We start from the raw sequence: 21,081 nt of genomic DNA, 5'->3' as shown, positions 1-21,081 counted from the left end.
CCGCTCTATGAAGCCTCCAAAGGGGACTCCCCTGAGAAAAAAGCTGGGGAGCTAATGGCGGTGCTGATGTGGATCTTACAATGGACTATAAAATACATAACTAAAAAGGAGCCAGCCACTCAAAAGAGTGGGACACAGCTGTGTTGTAAATGTGGGGGAATAGCCCAGTTTGGGGTATGTGAAGATTTGTTAAAGGTTACAGAAGGCTAGAAGAACTTTTACAGGCCTTGGACAAAAGCAGAGAACACAGAGAGGGGGTGTGGCCACTTTGCATAATAAAAGATGCTCCCAAAGCAGAAAAAGCTGAAAAGGATAAGAAAGTACTAGCCAGTTCCATTGTAGAACTTGAGAGAGAAAAACAAACAAAAAACAAAACAAACAAACAAAAAAACAAAAAACAAAAACAAAACTGGGACATTATAACTTGGGTAGAGTCCCAGGGCTCAGAGAAAAAGACAGATAATAGTAAAAAAGGAGATGACCTAAAAATAAAAGTAGCTAAAGCTGCCCCTCAGATTCAACCTTTGATACAAAAAGAAAAAAGCTAACAGTACTGTAGCTAGAAAATAATCCACACTGGAACTGTTAAAACTAGGGAAAACTTACAAACAAGCAATCAACAAAAATACAAAAAAAAAAAAAGTAGAGGGGTTAAACTCTCTCAGAAGGAGGCTACCTCCTTTTGGGAGAATGTCCTACAACTTGCCCCTTGGATGGTCTCCAGGGACCCATATGACTCAGAAGTCTGGACCAGAGCAGCCTATCTTGCCAGACGAAGGGAGATTGAATATGGGTCCCCCCACTTCCAGTTCCTCCCTATCATTGGAGCCATCAGACATTGCATGGAACCCCCCCTCAATCCACAACACTGGGAAAGACCCCCCCATCCTGACCCTCCCCCTGTGGATTCAGATGAGGAATGCCCAGAAGATTGGCCCATGGCCCACCTGGCATCACTAGAACAGGCCATAGAAAATAACAGGAAAGAGTCAGCTAATTTTAAAATGGAGCCCTCACACCTCTATCCCACTCTGCCCTCCTACCCACACGAGGAAGTTAGAGATAAAAACCCCAACCCCCACAGCACTGCCAAAACCTGCCCCCACAGCCTCCCAACAACTCTTCAATATAAGAGACACACAAAATCCAGAATATTAGGCCCTACCGGTCAACTTGGTCCCCACCTTCCGCAGGCCCCTACAATGGTACCCATACTCAGCAGGAGACCTTAAGGAACTCCGACAAGCAATATGCAAAGATGGTGTACATGCCCCCTGGACTAAAAATATCCTCCTTGGCTTCAATGCCACCTTGAATACGGCCCAAGATTGGTGAGGCATTTGTAGGGCATCTCTGCCTGGCCCCCTCTTCTTATAGTGGGAAGCCCTTTTCCAAGATGAGTGTATCCAACAACATCGCAAAAATGCTGACCAAGTTGATATCAATTGGAACTTTGATGCCCTCTTTGGTCAGGGTGACTGAGCTACTGGAGTCCAACAGGTGGGATTTCCACCTAGCTATTATGATCAGGTGCACCTTTGCACCCTGCAGCCCTGGGAATGTATTACCCCTCCTTCTAGCCCTGCATCTGAATTATCCCTCATGTTCCTCCAGCAGAAACCCGAAGAATCCCTTGCTGACTTTATACTCAGGTCCAATTACTAGCATAGATAGGAAAATTTCTGACCCCATGACAAGAGACATCCTACTCTGTAATACTGTTTGGGATGGAATGACTTCTGAATGTAGACAAGCCTGCCAGGGCCTAGAGGAGGAACATTATGATAAATGGATAGTGGCCACCCAAGACATAGGCACAGCCACTCATAAGGCCACATCCATAGCCCAAGCTTTCTCAGCTACCTTAAAACAGGAAGGGAAATGATTTAAATGCGGGGAAAGAGGTCACTGGAAGAATGAATGCCCTCAAGACAACACCCAAACTAAAACAAATGAGGCCCCCAAGACAGTTTGCCCCCACTGCAAAAAGGGGTATCACTGGAAACGTGATTGCCATTCCAAATATGACAAAGAAGGCAAATCACTCCTGCCTTTAACCTCCTCTCGGGGCAGCCCTCAACCCTGTCAGTAAGAGGGCAACCTCCTAAAGGTCATAACCTTATGGACATCCACCATATTAGAGAAAACCCACCCCCAAATAACGATTAAACTAGGAGGAAAACCCTTTAAATGCCTCTTTGATACAGGGGCCGATAAAACTATCATTAGGAGACAGGAAGCCCCCTTCAACTTGGTCCTTACTACCAGGCCCCAAATTAGTGGGGATAGAGGGTGCCTCCCAGGCCTTCATCACTAAAGAAACTCTTACATGGGAGGACCCCAATGGAAACAGAGGCCACATCTGCCCTCTGGTTGCTAACATAGCCACCAACCTACTAGGAAGAGACCGCCTCAGAGCTCTCGATGTAATCATCACTACTCGGGACAAGGGTCCTTTGATGGACCCTGATGATCCATCTGACTTGTGACCCTTTTGCCCATGTACCAGTTACCCCCAATCCTAACAGCCACTGTTAAGTATCAAACTGCCTGCCTGGGATGGAACTCTGATGATCCTGTCTGGGTTGAACAGTGACCACTATCTAGGGAGAAATTTTTAACCCTTGAAAAGCTTATTGAAGAACAATTACAGTTAGGACATATTCGGCCTTCCCCCAGCCCCTGAAACACTCCTCTCTTTACCATTAAAAAAGGGTCTGGGGGATGGTGTTGTATACAAGACTTGAGGGCCATTAACAAAACCATGCAAATCTGGGGATCCCCTCAGTGCCTAATCTCAGCATTCCCCCAGACACCCCCTTGCTATCCATTGATATCAAAGACTGTTTCTTCTCTGTCCCCTTACACCCAAGAGATTATAAGAGATTTGCCTTCTCCATCCCCACCATCAATAACTCTGGGCCCACAAAAAGATATGAATGGACTGTCCTCCCTCAAGGAATGGCTAACAGCCCCATCATCTGCCAGGAGGCAGTCGCCTTCACCCTAAAACCCCACATTGCAAGGGGACTCCATATCTACCACTACATGGATGATAATATCCTTGCCTGAAATGAACCCATGCTACCCTTACTGGACCTCAGGGATCAATTAATATCTTCCCTTGAGACTTCCAGTTTTAAAATCACTCCTTCAAAGATTCAGCTCATCCCTCCCGTAAAATTCTGGGCACTGAAATTTCCCTAACAACTGTATGGCCGCTAAAGCCCATCCTTTCCTTCCCTTCCCGGTTTGCCCTAACCTCCTTACAGAGTTACTTAGGAAACCTCAATTGGCTTAGACCAATGCTCCCACTCTCTACAGACACCCTTCAAGCCCTCTTTAACCTCCTAAAAGGGGACAAAAAAAAAATCCCTTGTCCAGATGCTCACTTACCTTAGAGGTCAAGAAAACATTAATAACCATCAACAACACTCTCCAAAACGTGACCCTACACCATGAGCCTTCCTCCCTGGTTCATCTCTTAATTTTCAATTCCTCCCAACCCTCTTTGGGGCCCTGCACCAACCTCAACGTGTTCTAGAATGGCTTCATACCCCTATTGGTAATGCCCCTCACCTGCTGACAGAGATGGACGCTTTAGCTAATATGATCTGTCAAGGGAGAAATCATTCCTTACAAACATTGGGGAAAGAACCTGATAAAATTATCACCCCCTTTTCCCTCTCTGATGTACAATGGCTAATCCATAATCACTCCCAGATAGCTATTAGCCTAATGGGATTTCCAGGACAAATTGACAACAACTTCCCTAGGGACAAATGGATTGCTGCCCTGCCCTCCCTCCCCTGGCTCCCTCCCTGCCTGTTCTCCAAAACCCCCCTGGAAGGGGCCATCATGATCTTTACTGACAGGGGCGCCAGGGGAGCTGCTGCCATCCTCTACAGGGACACAGTCCAGCCAGCCATCATCCTCTTCCAGGAACTTCATCATAATTCCCCCCAACATAAAGAATTATACACAGTCTTCCTCACCCTAAGGGAGGTACATGAGCACATCAACCTTTTTTCTGACAGCACTTATGTCACTAACCTTCCCTGGATCTCATGATCCTTCATTAAAACCAACCAAAACCCTCTGTTCCCCCTGCTTATCTTCATATCCACCCTCTTACAGGGATGTGAACAACCCCTCTACATCCAACACATCCGCTCCCACAGCCCCTTGCCAGGGCCTCTCATGGAAGCCAATGCCCTTGCCAACCACATTGCCTCCCATGGGGCCTTCCACTCCACATTTACAAAAGCTTAAAGGTTTCACGCTTTTACCCATACTAACCTTAAAGGCCTCCAAGACCGATTCCCAGACAACCCTATGGCTCACCTCAAACGAATTCTAAAAATATGTTCCTCTTATGCTTCATTAATACATACCCCTGCACTACAAATGATGGGTATAAACCCCTGCAGCTTAAAAGCAAACACCTTCTGGCAAATTGACATTACTCATGTCCCCCAATTTAGCCATCAAAAATTCATTTTTGTTACAGTAGATACTTACTCCAAATTCATCTGGGCCACTGCACAAACTCATTAAAAAAAAAAAAACAACTTATTGCTCACATGCTCGTGACATTTACAATTATGGGCCTCCCTCAACAGACAAAAACTGACAATGGCCTGGCCTTTGTCAGCTCAACCTTTAAATCCTTCTGCTCTCAATGGGACATATCTCACCATACAGGAATCCCTTATAATCCCCAAGAACAGGGAATTATTGAAAGAACTCACCAAACCTTAAAAAATCAACTCAAAAAACAAAATGGAGGCAACTGCCCCCCCAACATACAACTGTCTATGGCATTAACTACTCACTCATTCAACATTTCAAAAAATTCATCAGAACCCCCTATAGTTCTCCACTGGAAAAAACCCAGAACCTTCCCACAACTAATGGTGAGATGGAAGGATCCCCTGGATGGACTCTGGAAGAGTCCTGACCCACTACTAACAATGGAAAGGAGCTTTGCTTGTATCTTCCCCAGGATCAACCAAGGCCTATCTGGGTCCCTGCCAGAAATGTCCAACACCTCCCCACCGATCAAGAAAATGGCCAGGCTGTCTCTGATGGAGACAAAACAACACAGGAGAAGGAAACACCACCCGAGGACAACACGCAATGTCACCTGGCGAGACATCCACAATCTGGTCTCACAAGCCCAAGCAGCCTGCCCCCAAAATGCCCTGCTCTTGGTCATCCTCCTGGCCATTTTTAGTCATACTCCATGCTAACTCTGCTTCAGCCCAAACAGCATTCATGTGGTGGTTCTCCGTTACAGAAACTTCTGAAAAAACTATTAGAGTAATCAGCACCAGAGACTGCCCCCCAGTAGGATGCCAAACTGCCATCATTATCCCCATCCAGCCCCGATCTGCCTCCCCAATGCTTGACACTTATGCTTTCTTTACCTATAGAAACAAAGATAACTGCTTACAAGACAAGAAAACATATGGAAGCTGCTGGTGCTGGTTGTGCTGCATAGAAAAAAGTTCTGAAATGGATAGCATATACCGTGAAATTACAACAGTGACCCTTGGGATGACTGATGCCGCACTGGAATTCATGGCAAGCTATATGCTAATGGGTTTGCATCCTACATATATCTTGTCAGCTAGTGCCAGTGCCACAATTGGAACAAATTAAATCACATATCCTCTCACAGGAGGAGCGTATCAAAAAACAAACCCAAACATACCTGACTTGGGTCCAATACATCCAATATACTACTGATCTTGTCTGACTCTCCTCCCAACCTAACATCTCAATGCTTTTTTTACAGCTCTCTCACCAGATCCCTGCTAGCAGCTGTTCCAGCCAACATCTCAATCACCAGAGGAAACACCCAGGAAACAACCTACCACCACCCCCTCTCCAATATCCCCGTCTATGACCAGCTCCCTTCCTTGCCCTTTTGTTTTTACAGCTCATCTGCTATACACTCCCTCCGCCTGTGCTTCTAATATTTCTATATCCACAACCCTATGTGCACCACCTCCTGCCCTCTTTTGGTGTAATGGCACCATAAGAACTTGTATTAACCAAACTATTTCTGCCTTTTGTACTCCTGTTATTGTTACTCCCCAACTCTACCTTTTAGAAAAGGAAGAAGCAGCCAATATGATGACAACTTTGCCAATGCAAAAGAGAAGTATTTATCCCCCTACTCATCTACTCATCGACCTGGGATTTGCTCTGTCTGCAGGATCGGCCAGACTTGCAGGAGGGGCCCTGGGGCACTCCTATCACTAGGCTGCCAACTTCCGAAGCCGACTCGAACAAATCGTAACATCTACAATCAAGGCCCTACAAAAAGCCAAATCACATCTTGGCCAGGGTGGTACTCCAAAACCGAAGAGCCCTGGACCTGCTAATGGCTGAACATGGGGGGGACTTGTCTTTTTACTAAAGGAAGAATGTTGTTTTTATGTAAATGAGTCTGGGATTATCGAACAAAATGTTAAAAGTCTCCAAAAACTAAATAATGAGCTCAGGGCCCTTTCCACTTCAGGAAGGGAGGCCCCGTGGTTTTCCAACCTCCCTACTTGCTTGGTTTCTACCCTTGTTAGGTCCCCTGCTAGCTTTATGTACCCTGCTTCTTATGGCATGCTGTCTAGTCCAATTTTTCAAAAGCCACATACAAGGCATCATTAATATTGCTACCAATCAAGTCCTGGTTCACTACCAAACTATCCCTACTACCTTCTCCGAATATGATGACACCCACCCCTTATAAAAGACAAAGGGGATATGGCCAAAAATGATTGGAATGTAGAGCAGAGCCATGTAACCCCGGACACCTCCTAGTGAGGTCTGCCCCCTACCCGCCTGCCCGCCAAAAACCCAACCCTGCCTCTTTGCCTGAGAAACTTCCCTATAAAAACTTCTTCACCATATTAAAACAAACTGTCTGCTGACACGGTCTCCTGAGTGTTTCTTCCCATCATACTAGCCGCTGCCCAAGACCTTCCTCTCCCCCACCGGCTTCTCCCTTGCCTGACCCTCCACGACCAGGACTGATACGCAACGGCTCCCCGGCAACAGCAGGGCCCCAGCAGCGAGGAGACCGACAAAAGACTCACATTTAAGGCCCTAAACTTTAGAATACGAGAAGAAAACAAAAATGCTTCAGGAAAAAAATATTGTTTTGGACATGCCCCCCAAAGTACAAGAAACCAAAGCAGAAATTGACAAATGGGATGATACCAAATTAAATGGCTTTCTACAGCAAAAGGAAACCAATCAGCAGAGTGAAAAGAAAACCTACAAGAGTAGGGCAAAGATTTACCAGCTATCAATCTAATAGGAAATCTATTTCTAGGGTAAAGAAACTTAAACTATAGCAGTGCAAAAATCATCTGATTTTCTAAATGTAAAAATTACCCCAGAAGCCTTTTGTCAAATATTTAAGTGACCATGAAGCACATGAAGAACTCGACATGCTGATTGTCAAGGAGACAAACCAAAACCAGGAGGTGCCATCATTAGATAGGCTATAGTTATCAAAAAGATAAAGGTAACAAAGGCTAGAATGTGAAGAAACTTTTTTCATGTGTGTGTAATGTGTGTGCATGTGTGTACAGATACAAGTGCATGTGTATATGCATGTGGAGACTCACTTATTTATTGAGGCGGGGTCTCTCAATCGAATTCATAGCTCACTGATCAGCTAGTCTAGCAAGCCAGCTTTCCCAGGGACTCTCCCCACTCCGTCCTCCAAGTGCTTGGATTACAGGTGGCTGCCATGCCTGCCCACGGGATCTGAACTCCAGTCCTTGGGTTTACATGGCAAGTGCTTTATTCACTGTGCCATCTTCGCAGTCTAGAAACTTGTATACATAGTTTCTAAGAATTTAAACTAGTACAGTCATTATGGGAAACAGTATCAGGAGGTTCCTCAGAAACAGAACTACTACATGATCCAGCAATCCCTCTACTGAGCACGTGTCTGAGGAACACTCATTGGTTTGTTGCAGACCCATCTGCACTTGCAGTCATTGCAGGTCTATTCAGTATCAAGATGTGCAGTCAACTGGAGCATCATTTTTGGGAGGGTGCAGATGACACAGGGTCTCGCTCTGGCCAAGCTGTCCAGGAACTCACTGTGTAGCTCAGGCTAGCCTCAAAATCATGGCAAGCTTCAGTCTCAGCCCCTTGCAGGAACACACGCATTAGCCACCATGCACAGCTCAGATATATCTGATGACAAATGGATAAAGACATGGCATTACCAGGCTGGTGCAGAAGGATCTCAAATTCAAGGCCAGCCTGACTACCTTGTGTGTGGGGTTGGTTGGGGAGATGAGAACACGAGCCATATAAAGGTGGAAACCTACCTGCTATTTGCAGCAACATGGATGAAGCTAGAGGACATTACGCTAAGTGAAATAAGTCAGGTATAGAAAAACAAACATGTCACTTAGATGAAGCTTTAAGATTTCATGGAGAACAGAAGAGTGGTTGCCACAGTCTGGGTGTGAGGCAGAAGGGATGGAGAGGGTGGTTATCTGAGACAGGGTGACTAGATGGAGGAATAGCTTCTAATGTTGCATAGCACCATAGGGTAGCTATAGCTCCCAATAATTAGCTAAAACATTTCAATGTAGCTAGAAAAGATTATTTGACTGTTTCCAACACTAGGACACAGTCACTGTCCCAGGTGACAGATATGGCAACAACCCTGATCTGATCTTCATTCATTGTTCATGCACACTGAAACATCACACACACTCCTTGATAATATGTACATTTACTGATCATCAAGTAAAAATTTATAGCAATAAAATATAAAATCTCACCAGAGGTATATCTGAGTAGATAGAAGAGACAAAAATGAAAACAGGGCACCTGAAATTACTGAGTGTGAGGAACATGAAGATCAAGTACAGTGTACAGGGTCCAGGGCACTGTGAGCCACCATAGCAGCTCCTGTGTGCAGTCATCCAGCAGAGGCCACTCAGGCTGCCTGTATCTCAGCCACCATGAAGAAGGAGGTGTCCACAGGGCCCTGGGGTCAATGCCTGTGGCTCCACACAATTGCTGAGTCCTATGGCATTTGTTTAATGTTTTAAGGAGCTTCTGTGCTGTTTTCCATAATGACGGGGCCACTTTACATTCCCAGCAGCAGTATGTGAGGGGCCCTTTTCTACACCATTGGCCAGATGTTTCCTGTCTTCATGACAGAAGCCATCTCACAGGTGGGAGGGAGGCAATGCCTCCCTGTGTTTCTGATCTGCATATCCTGGTTACTGAGGCTGAGCAGCTTTTCACTTATCTGCTGGCCATCTATATGCCTTATTTTGAGACATGCTGTAAGTACAGTGGTGCACAACAGTAATTCAAGCATTCTGAGGCTGAGGTAGGAGAATCATAAGTTTGAGACCAGCCCATCTCAGACAGGAAGAAGAAATGGGGGAAAAGATAGAGATACCTATTAAGGGTGGCTTTTTCTAAATCCGGTTATTTGGAGCTATTCAGTTTCTAATAATTTATCCATTTTTTTCTAACTTAATCCAATGTGTTGATATGCCAGCTAAGAACTGTCAAGTCTTCTACTGAAATATGTAGTTGATATTTATCAATTTATAAAGTGAAAACATTCATTTGACTCAGTTTGGACCAAGTTGCTTCCGACCTGTGGTAGCCCCACGTGACAGCTCACCTTGCAACCAGGATGTAAAAATGAGAAAAAGACCGAGCTCCCAAAATCCTCTTTGAGGGCAGGCCTCTACTAGCCTAAAACTTCTCCTTAGATCCCAATTCTTAGTTTCACTTCCCCACAAGTGACTCAGCAGGATCATCCCTGTCAGGTTCTTGTCTCCCTACCTACAAGAAGGAAATGGAGGGCACTCACGGTTCACTGAACAAAGGATTCCATTACCGTGGAAAATGTGGTCTCTATTATTCACCTCATTTGCATGTATACACTAAGCCACTCAACACCCATCTAAACCTATGAGAATGCAACTTTGGCAGCCCAGCTCTCAGAAGACTCCAAGAGCTCTTTGTGGGAGGAAGACTGTAAAGATTCTGAGTCACACTGTTTTTTGGAGAGGGAAGGGCAGGAAGAACAGGCAGAAGGCTCCAGTCCTCAAGACTTTCCAGAGACAGATCCTATTGAGACCCAGACCTACTGCTGCAGCTTCAAGAAAGAGGACTCAGCCCATACTGACCCAGACCTGCAGAGATGCTGAGGTCTGAGATCTGACACCCGATCCTTGGGAGACTTGACAGAAATAGACCTGCCACCTGCCCTCTCCTGAGACTCGAACATTTGCCACCTCTTTGGGTTGGTTTTTTTCGGTTTGTACTTTCATAGTGTCCCGTAACAGTAAGTCAGAAGTCAGGCATAGTGGCATGGTGACACATGCCTTTAATCCCAGCACTCAGGAGGCAGAGGCAGACAGATCTCTGTGAGTTCAAGGCCAGCTGGGGCTACGGGGAGACCCTGTCTCAAAAAGACCAAAAAAAAAAAAAAAAAATCAGAAACATGCTCAAAATGTACAACTTATAAAAAATCCTGAGGCTTGGCACATAACAACCACCTCCATTTGTCCATCATCTGTCACCTACACATGATTCTTTTCTGTATTTCAGACTTACAGAAAGTATTTTCTTGTTGAATGCAACAGTCTCTTCTGTAGACCAAAAAAAAAAAAAAAAAAGTCAGAAACATGCTGCAAATGTACAACTTCTAAAAGATCCTGAGGACTTGCACAGTACAAACCTCTCCATTCACAGGAACCTGGGGGAGACAGTCTGACCTTGACTGTGTAGAGATCACAGTCAGCAGAGCTGCAGCATGGGACCCTAGCCATGGGGAGGATCAGGTTGGTGAGAAGAGGCAGGAAAGAGCTGGACCAACTCCATGCACCATCACCCATGGCCCCCAGTACTATTGATGCACAGAGAACACCTTCAAGAGCAGTTTGCTGGAGTTGCTGGAGACCACTACAAGGAGGAGTTGGGGAAACTCCAAAGAACTGAGCTGCAGCCTGGCATTTGCCAATAGGACCAGTGGGATGAGCTGGTGACAGCAGAGCACAGACTGGTGCACTGTTTGCAGAGTCCAGCCCTGTGCCCACTGCTAGGCCAGGAGGGCCTTGGGCAGCTAGGTGACCTGCTCTGCCCATGGGGTCCCCTGGGAGTTCATTGATACCAGGTTCATACCCTTTCTGGCTGCTGAGCAGTTAACCCTGAGAAAGGGTCATGTGGATAAAGTGCAGGCTCCGTGGGCCTCAGCCTGCTGGTGGGGCCCTGAGCCCAGATGGGGCCCTGAGGCCAGGTGGGGCCAGACAGGAGCAGCCACTGAGGCTCACAGGCAGCCAGTTGGGACATGTGTCACAGAGGCCTCACACCACTGCAGGTGGCCACCCTCCCTCTCACACTGCTTTCCCTACAGCACAGACTCAAGGCAGTCTCCTACATAAGCCATGGGCACTGTCTGTCAATGCCCATAAAGTAAACAGAACCAAGAGTGACAAAAAGCATGAACAGCATATGGTTAAAAAAAAAAAAAAAAAAGTGTCAAAGGAAATTTATCCTAAGGATGCAAACACAGAACAACATAAAAATTCTGCAGTTAACACACCAATTGATGAAAAACCAGTAATCATTTCAATTGATGCAGAAAAGTCATTTGATAAAATCCAACACTCTTTCATTTGCAATTTTTATAATGCAGGAAAGTAGATAATGAAGGGGACTTCCTCAGTATGGCAATGTTGAAAAGCCTGGAGTGACACCACTCTGCATAGGAAGGCACGGAATCCGTCTCACTCTTTCAGAGTCTTGAATGCCCACGTTGCTGGTCTCAACTTGAGGTGAAAGTTTGAGGCAGAGAACTAGAACAAGAAGCACAGAATAAGAAAAACAAGAACAAGAAACAGTCATGCAAACCAGAGGGAGAGATCACACCATCTCTGCAGGTGACAAGATCCTAAGTAAGAAAATCTCAGAAATTCTAGGAAAAAAGTACTAGAACTAAACCCACTAAACCTGCCAGGTATGAGATGACTCTTCATCAAAATGTTTGCACTTTCTACACCAGCAATAAACAGTCTAAGATAAATGATTCTAAAAGCGTAATTCCGCTTAAAAGAGTAAGATAAAAGAATCAAATGCCTAGGAATAAATTCATCCAGTAAAGTAAAACATCTTGTACATCCCCCCCAAAATTAAGAGACTGTTCAAAAAACTTAAAATCATACAAACTGATTAAAGGTTATGCTTATGAATTGAGAGAACTTTGAGAAGGGGGTTGCTCAAATAATCTCAGATTCAGTGTTATTTCTATTAACTACATGGATTTTTTTTTGAAAATTAAAATTTGATCATTAAATTCACATGACATTGTATGGTCACCCTGAAAGTGTAAACAATTTTTTGGGAAAAAGTACAGTGGTCTCATAGTGCTGGATTTCAAAACCTACTACAAAGGAGCAGTAATCAAAACAATTCTGTGTTGGTATAAGGACACACACCATTGCTGTAGGACAGACAGCCCAGAAATAAACCATGTTGAAAACAAATTGATTGTTAATAAGAACATAGCTAGGGAAAAGAAGCTGTTAACAGCAGAGCTGGGGCAGCCAGGTATCCAAAGAGTGTTTTCAACTCTGCCTTCACATTACATACAAGAATTAAATAGATCAAGCCAGGTGTGGTGACACATGCTTTCAATCCCAGCACTTGGGAGGCAGAGGTAGGTATATCTCTGTGAGTTCAAAGCCAGCCTGGTCTAGACAGAGAGGTCCAGGCCAGCCAGAGCTACATAATGAGACCCTGTCTCAAAAAAAAAAAAAGAAAAATCAAGCACTTAATACAAGTGTTAAACATAAAACACATGTGTAAACAGTCATGACTTTGAGTTTACCAGTAGATTCTTAGATCACATGAACACAAATTTGCCAACAAAATAAAGATAACTTTTGTACCCCAGCAGTCATGAGCAAGAAAGTAAAAGATGATATACATATGGATATTCTGGGTCAGTGGGAGATCTTCTGGGCCACCCCATACACTTTCTTGTCCCCTGGGCTCAGCTGGAGAAATCTAGCTCCAGATTCAGGTACGATGTGGGGGAGGTAGTGAAAAACGGAAAGATACACACACACACACACCTACTCATCCTCACCCCTGACTCTCCCAGGTCCCTGAGGTGAAGCCTGCCAAGGAGGTCCCATGGCTCCAGAACCTCTGTTCATGATTAAAAGCCCCGTCCACCTACCCCCGCAGCACACATTACCTCCTAAGTACAAAGGGAGCCAGCAAGCCGCATCTGCATCGGGAGCCACCTGCCTGCCACATCTCCTGGCACGTGGTGTGAAGCCCCAGCAGCTTCTCCTGTCTGGCCGCTGGGTCAGGCTCTCCAGTCTCTCTTCTGCTCTTGCTAGAAAGCATTTCTCCCTGGGTGTCTCCAACTCTCTGGTCCTACCTTGCTGCTGTCCGACCCGGTGGGAGGCGCTCTTTCCCTGGCTTGGGGAGGGGATTCGGGAACCTAAATGTCTTGTCTAGAAATGGGGCGGTGCAGGGCTGTGAGCGGGTGGATTATGCTTTTGCAGGGAACGTTCCCTCCCTCTGGTTCCCTGTTTGCCACCTGGGGCGCTCTATCTCTGAGTCCTCGGTGCCCAGAGTATCTGCTGGTCTCTGGATGCTGAGCTTTCTGGGGACAGCTGTGGTCCTGGCTTGACTTGGTGTTTCTGCCAGACCTGCTGGCCCTGTGGCCTGTGCAGACCCTGAGGAAAGCCGACCCTAGGCCAGTCTTTAAGTTTGCAGCCCCTGAGGCTCTCACGGGATCGGGAGATAGACCAGGCTCAGGCTGAGAAGATGGCCGAGGCCCCAGCTAGTCGCTGGGCTGTGCTGATCCTTCTCTCCAGGAGTCCGATGAAGCGTCCTGGAGCCATCTGTCCTGCGCTCCACTGCATGCTGAGCCAGCCTAGTGCCTGCCTGGAGCTGGGGAACCACCTGGAGAGGAAAGGAGCGCCTGAGGCTATGCGCCAGCCAGTCACTACTGCAAGCGTGGGAGACCCGGGACTGAGAAACAGCACCGACCCCCGCGCATGGGGTCCACTGTCCCAGACGGGGCTCCCTCCCAGGGGTTATGGATGGAGAAATGTGAAGAGGTGTAGGAACCGGGTGGGGATGCTGGTCACCATGTGTAGGTGGCAAGCTTGGAGGTTGGGGTGAGCAAATGAGCTGGGGCAGGTAGGATCTGGACACTGTACACCCTCTTGCCTTGTGCAGCCAATCAACAGACAACTCATCCAATCACCGTTATTGTTACTGTCGTTCTTTAAGCCCTGCTCTAAGCACAGCCTTCAGATGTTCAGGCGTCTGTGAATGAGCAAAGGGATTGGGGCGACTGGATTCCTTAACACCATCTCTTGGGCTCTGCCCTGAGCAAAAGAACTGTTAGTCATCCAGACGACCTTATGCCAGTAGCAGCCATCCAGAACAGATAAAGAACGCTGCTGGTTGCCCAGGCTTCTGAGGGTGCAGCCTCAGCAGGGCTGTTTCAGTGAGCACCAGACTTCTGGCTATCACAAGTCTAGGGTTCTGTTCCAACTCTGCCACTCCTTAGTTTTATGATCCAAGATAGTTTCTCTGTGTGTTTGACTTGTTTTCTCCAGCGCTAGTAACTTCCAGGTCACTTAATCCTTGGTGATTGGGTGCTCCCTGAAGGGGAAGCTGTATCTGATCCAATTTAAGATCCAGAACCACACAAGATCCACTGTTCTGGAACTCACTGGCACTCTTTGCAGACATTCTTTTGACAATATCATGGTAGCCCAGGATCCCTCTCACTTTTGAACCTCTGCTTGAATCCAGGGAAAGAGAGAGGGCATCTCTCTTGAGTATATTTGAGAAGATGCAGGCTTTGCCCTGTACTCTGTCACCACCTTCTGGGGGCAGAAGGAAAAGCGGCTTTAGTTTGAGGCCACTATAAGTTGCTAAAGGGCTTTGAGTCTGCCCTAGCTGGCCTTGCTGGGGCCCAAAGTCAGGCTTTGCCATTGTTGATCTCTGTGACCTTGGGAAAATGACTGACCCCTCTCTTTTCCTGTTTATCTGTAAACTGGAATCACATGATTTCCACCTCCCTATGTTTCTGTGAGAGCCAAGATGCAGTCACAGCTACTGACTGCCTGGAACACAGTCACAGTGAGTGCTGTGTGCATCGGAACAGTGAGATCACGTGGTGCAGCCACTTTAGACGGCCACGGTTAGAGCTGATGTGCTGGCAGGTCCCCTGATGGGTTGTGCTTTCCCATTTGTATCTGCTCCTTCATTTTCCTTGCTTGTAATTTTAAGAAAACACCACAAATCACAGCAAAGAATTATTACTAAAGCACCCGGAGCTTTTGGAAGCCTGTGCTGGGGATATCCTTGGTAAAGGAATCAATGAAGACACACCTCCCTGGGGACAGTGTTAGAAGGAAGTAACTGGAGCTTCCACTTACTCTGGACAGAGTGGCTGGCTAGGAACCTCAGCTGGAGTGACCAATGAGATGAGGTGATGTAAAACGCCCTGAAAACTCTTTTCACCTTCCCTGGAAGCCATCCATCCCTGCAGGAATTCCTTGGGTTATTTCTCCCTGTGGAGAGTAGCCCCTCCCTCTGGGGCTAGAGCGGACACTGTTCACTGGTGCCACCATGTGGTAATAAGAAGGAACAGCAGCCAGATTGGACTGACTCAGGTGCCCAGCCAGGCTCCATGAAATGGAAAGCTCAAGACTAAATTTGGGGATTTTGGAATCTTGAAATTTTGACCATCAGAGGGATGTGGAAGCCCAGAAATCCCAGAGTCTAAACTTTTTAAGGCCAGAGTGGGTTGGAGAGATGAGCTGGGTGAGAACAGAAAGCACAGTGGCCCTCCATTCTCTGGACCACTCTACACAGAGGCACACAGCACTGTTCAGAAGTCCACAGCCTGACACCTGTTGGGCTGTGCCGTTCTTGACAGGTATACAGAAAAGCCGTCTTCATCCTGTCTTTTTAGGTTTACATCCTTCTCCATGACATATGATTCTGACTTGGGGTTCTGCCTGAGTATCTAGGATTCTAATCACCCCTCTCTTACTATGTCAACAGCTGCAGGAGGGGCAGGGACACAGCGTGGATTTTCAAGTCTGGCCCCCTAAAGTCTAATCTAGGACCTGTGTATTTGTTAAAGATGAAGAAAACTGCACATCAAATCCAGCTGGACTATGTGGCTGGAAGATTGGGGGGGGGGGGTTCACTGTGACACCAGTCCACTTGAAACCACCTAGGGTTGGCCTGACTCCTGTCAAAACTAACACAGTCAAATGGTGTGTTAGCATTTGGCTGTTATGACAGGCCTCGGCCCTCACACCACACAAACTCACATCTCTCTATGGAAAGATGGGTGGCCTAAGTGAGTGAGTCTGCCCAGCAAGGCCACTGAGGATCTTGGTCTTCCCACCTTGTTCCCCATTCTCCTGAGGCATGTCATCAACCAGCTCCTTCCATACCTACTGGAGAGGAAGGGGAGGGCAGGGAAGACTGAACATGGGCACTCTTACCACCTCATGAATGCTGCTCCAAGCATTCTTGAAGAACTGGGCTGCCAGGGTAGACCAGCCCACAGTCAAGGCCTGAGTCTTAAAAGCAGAGTGGGTAGACTCCTCCCATGGACCCAGTGACAAGTGAGATGCAAGCACACTAACTCTTTACTCAGCTCATAACCATTAGCGGTCCTGGTTGTTACTAGCTGTCAGCTGGGACAAAAGGACTTGCTTGCAGGTTGGTGTTCAGGGCCCTCCTTCCTGACTGACAGCACGCAGTCCAAAGCCATCCCTCATCCTTCCACCCTTCAATGTTTGGAAATCTCAAAGACTTGCCTCTGCCTTTTCTTGTTGATTACAAGCAGTTCCAATACGCAACAGCCCAGCTTGTCACTGGCAGGGCTGGTTGGATTCTACTGAAGCTCAAAGCTTGGAACCCGGCAATGGGGTCCTGGAGATCATGTCCCTGGGCACAGAACAGGGCAAGAGGGAGGAGGATAAGGATGCAGGGGAAACAAGACCTGAGTTCCCACACCAGAACCCACATGATAGAAGGGGAGAACTGACCTTCACTTGTGCACTGTGATGTATGCACATACAATTAATACAAATACGCTCACAAAAAGAGAAAAAAGAGAGAGAGAGAGAGAGAGAGAGAGAGAGAGAGAGAGAGAGAGAGAGAGAGAGAGAGACTAGTATGACCAATTTTCCCATTTTAGCCATAAAAAATACAAGTTCCAGTTCACCTGTCAGATGAGATAGCTGGGGTGATCTGCTAACTGGGGTGTCCCCTGCGTACTCCTCAGAAGGGGAAATGGGCCTCAGAGAAGTGAGGTAATCTGCTGTTGACACACAGCCAGCAAACCACAGAGCTAAGACTGCAGCTCAACATAAAACTGCAAGGGGAAACTTAGGTAAAAAGGGATAGTTGTGAAATCAGTACTTGTTGAATGGAGAAAGAAGAAACTGCTAGCTCTATTCTGATGGTGAGCACAGTCTGCTTAAGCTACAAAAGGATGCTGTGGTTGTCACTCGAGAGTGGAGAACACGAAGACAAACCTAATTCATATAAATTCCACAGAGTGACAAACCTAGAAGAAACCCCAAAGCCACTGTGTTGCAGGTGAAGTGGTGGAGCCACCGTGGATGGGGAAGGAGAAACTTGCCATACGCCTTGGGGTGGCAGGGTTTGAGCCTCAGCCACAGGGAAGGGTGGTGTGTTAAATGAGGTTTGTGTCAGGGCAAAATACCTGAAACCACTAAGGAAGGATCAGCTTTAGCTCTCGGTCCATAGTCACTTGGCTCCATTGCTTTGGAATCATGCATGCTGAGAGGGACTATCATGGCAGGAGGCCTGAGGTAGAACAAAGGGCTCATCCCAAGGTACACAGTGCAGAGAGGAACAGGAAAGGGGAAAGGGGAGAAAAGGAGAGGAGGGGGAGGGGGAAGAAGGGAGGAGAGGAGGAATGATGTGGAAGGAGGACCCAAGGACAAGATGTACTTTTCAAAGGCACCCCCCCACACAATGACCTACTTTCTCCAACCAAGCTCCACCTCCCAGTTCCCACCACCTCCCAATAATGCCATCAAATTATGAACCCATTCCTGGACTAAGCACCAATCCAGGGGGCGGGGGGGGATCATGATCCAGTCCCATCTTGATGGCTTAATCTTCTGGCTGGGGTCAGGTCAGGCCTTTAACACAAGAGCCCTTTTTAAGGGGTGGGGACCCTAACAGGTGCCACCACTATCCACTGCAGCACAGGGATGCTATGCAAGGGCTGGGGTGCACCGGGAGGGCTGAGACATCCCTGCAAAGCACTCCAGGCCTTCACAGAAAGCCCTGCAGAGGCCCAGTGAAGGTACAGCCTATGTAACTGGGTGGGAATGTGGAAAGGGACTCTCGGACTGTAGAATGTATAGGCTGGAGAGCAAAAAAGACCATCCAGCAACCATCCCAGGAGACACTGAAAACCCCGCTGTTTAGAAGGCAGGGCTCAGGTTCAAAGCACTAAGAGACTACTGGAGTCTCACCAGAGTCTAAGCCCCATCACACCCTCAGAACAGTATGGATGACTCTAACCAGAGCTTCAGGGAAGCCTAGCCCAGCTCCACTACATTCAGATGGAGCCACCCATTCTGAAACAGACAGAAAAAGATGAACATTGTCTCCTGGGCACAGCTAGTCTGCCTTCATACATCACACCTGACACACAGATTTAGGAGATGTTCAAAACACATATAAATGAAAATGTAGCCTATCAGGAGTAAAATTCAACAAAAATCAGACAGGGTTGGCTGGGGTGTGGGAAATAGGGGCCTTTAAATCATAAACATGTCCAATGACCTAAAGGAAAAGATGGATGCTATGTGAGAATGGATGGGGAATTTGAACAGAAGTCAGTGAGAAAGTCCAATGGATCTGTACTAGAATTCTAAAAGGAGGAAACATGAATGTTTGAGGAAGAAACGGCTATCAACCCACAGATCCAAGAAGCCTAGTAAAGCCCAGGAAGGATGTGTGCAAAGAAAAAGTCCACAGAAATCTGTGAAGTTTTGCTTCCCAAAGCTTCAACCACTGGTTAACTGCAGTCTGAAAACATTACATAAAAAATTGGAGATACACAGTTCACAGGTTTAAATTATGTACCATTCTGACCAGTGATAGAATCTTGGGCCACCCTGTTTCCTCCCACTGAGATGTGGCTCCTCTCTTTGTCCAGCATATATATTCACACTGTAGATGCTACCCTCCCATTAAGTCTCTCAGTAGCTCTCCCAGTTATCAGGTGACCCTATTTTACTTACTGGTCCTTGAAGAAGTGATCCTGGTGATTCACACATGTAACAGAGCAGCTTCCTTGTGGTGAAAAGGTGACAGTTTTCAATAAGGAAAGAAAAAAATCATATGCCAGTGTTGCTAAGATCTACAAGAAGAACAAATCTTCTGCTGATAGAACTATGAAGAAGGAAAAGGTATCTATGCTAGGTTTACTATCCTGCCTTAAACTGTGAAGTTGTGACTGCAATGTGTGAAAAGTGCTAAGTTAAGATGGCAAAGGCACAGAGTGTATGTGTGTGTACAGGACAAGACACAGTACAGTGTTTGGTCCCATCGGTGGTTTCAGACATCTGCAGGGGACCTGGGGTGTGCCCTTCTGGGTCAGGAGGTCTCTGTGTGGTTACAAAAGAACCAAGCTGATAAACATTAAATCTTGAGAGCAGCCAAAAAGTGAGAGGTAAAGGGCATATTACACACAAGTAGACAAGGTGACATGATGCTCCTGTGGTAGTTATAGAAACAAGGTGACCACACACTGTGTACTTATGATGCCGACATGGAAAATCAAGTCAAGTTGGCCTCCTCCATCCAGCAAGTTGAAGGGGAACAAGGATGACTTCATACAGATGGAAACTGAGGGAACAGGTCCCTACCCAGAAATACTGTAAGAACTTCTGGGTAAAATCCATACCACAGAAACAGGTTTGCTTGCCCTTCCCACCCACTCCACAAATGAGCAATTGCTTAATTCCCTATAAGCTGTGGTGGGGAAAGAGGCTGCTGTGAAACTAGGAGGGATAAGCAGCAAGTCAGAGACTGGGGAGTGAAGACATGATGACCACAGCAGGAACTGGCAGGCACAGATGATGAACCCCTGCCTGCCCATCTCAGCTATGGGGTCCCTGGGCCCAGGTTTTCATGGTGATGATCAGGACCACATAGGATGACTGGGAGGGGCTTAATCTGGGCTGCTTTAAGAGGCACAGCTTGTGTGTGGTCACTCTGAGAGTCTATCCACCAAAGAAAAACTGACTCTGCCTTTTAACCATCCACCTTTCAATCTTACTTTAATAGTAGTTTTATTTTCTAATATTATTTTAAGATTTTTAATTTTTCATTTTATGTGTATTAGTGTTTTGCCTGCACGCATGTGCACCACATGCTTACAGTGCCCATGGAGGCCAGAAAAGGGGATTGGATCCCCTGGAACTAGAGTTACGGATGGTTGTGAGCCACCATGTAGGTGCTAAGAACCAAACCCTAGTCCTCTGCAAGAGCGTCCAGTGTTCTTACCCACTGAGCCATCTCTCCAGCCCCTCAATGGTAGTTTTAATGAGGAGATAAGCAAATTACAGACCTGCATAAGGGGAAACTTTCATAATCACCCTGAACACATACTGGTTCCTATTTGTAACAATGTACTGTCCTGCTTCCTTAAAGCACTGGAAAGAGAGTTTGGAGTCAATTGTGAGACCTGGCTCTACAAATCACTCTCCCTCAGGGGTTTCCTCATCTGTGTTTGTTCTTGAGATAAGATACATGTATTTTGTTTTATGACTGGGTATTACTGTCAAAATGAGAGCCCACTCTTCTCTCAAAACCTGACAGAAACAATCTGTGTAGCTGAATGCTCACCTGCACCTGGTGCTCCTACTCAGCTGTAAAGCCCTTGAGGGCACAAATGGTACCCAATCCTCTGTACAGGGCCAGCTGAGACCACCTGCTGTCCTAGTCAAGGCTGAATCCATGACTGACTGA

Source organism: Nannospalax galili, unplaced genomic scaffold (assembly GCF_000622305.1).
Source record: "Nannospalax galili isolate Female #2095 unplaced genomic scaffold, S.galili_v1.0 scaffold332, whole genome shotgun sequence".
Classification (NCBI taxonomy): Eukaryota; Metazoa; Chordata; class Mammalia; order Rodentia; family Spalacidae; genus Nannospalax; species Nannospalax galili.
Note: the sequence above shows the minus strand (reverse complement) of the source record.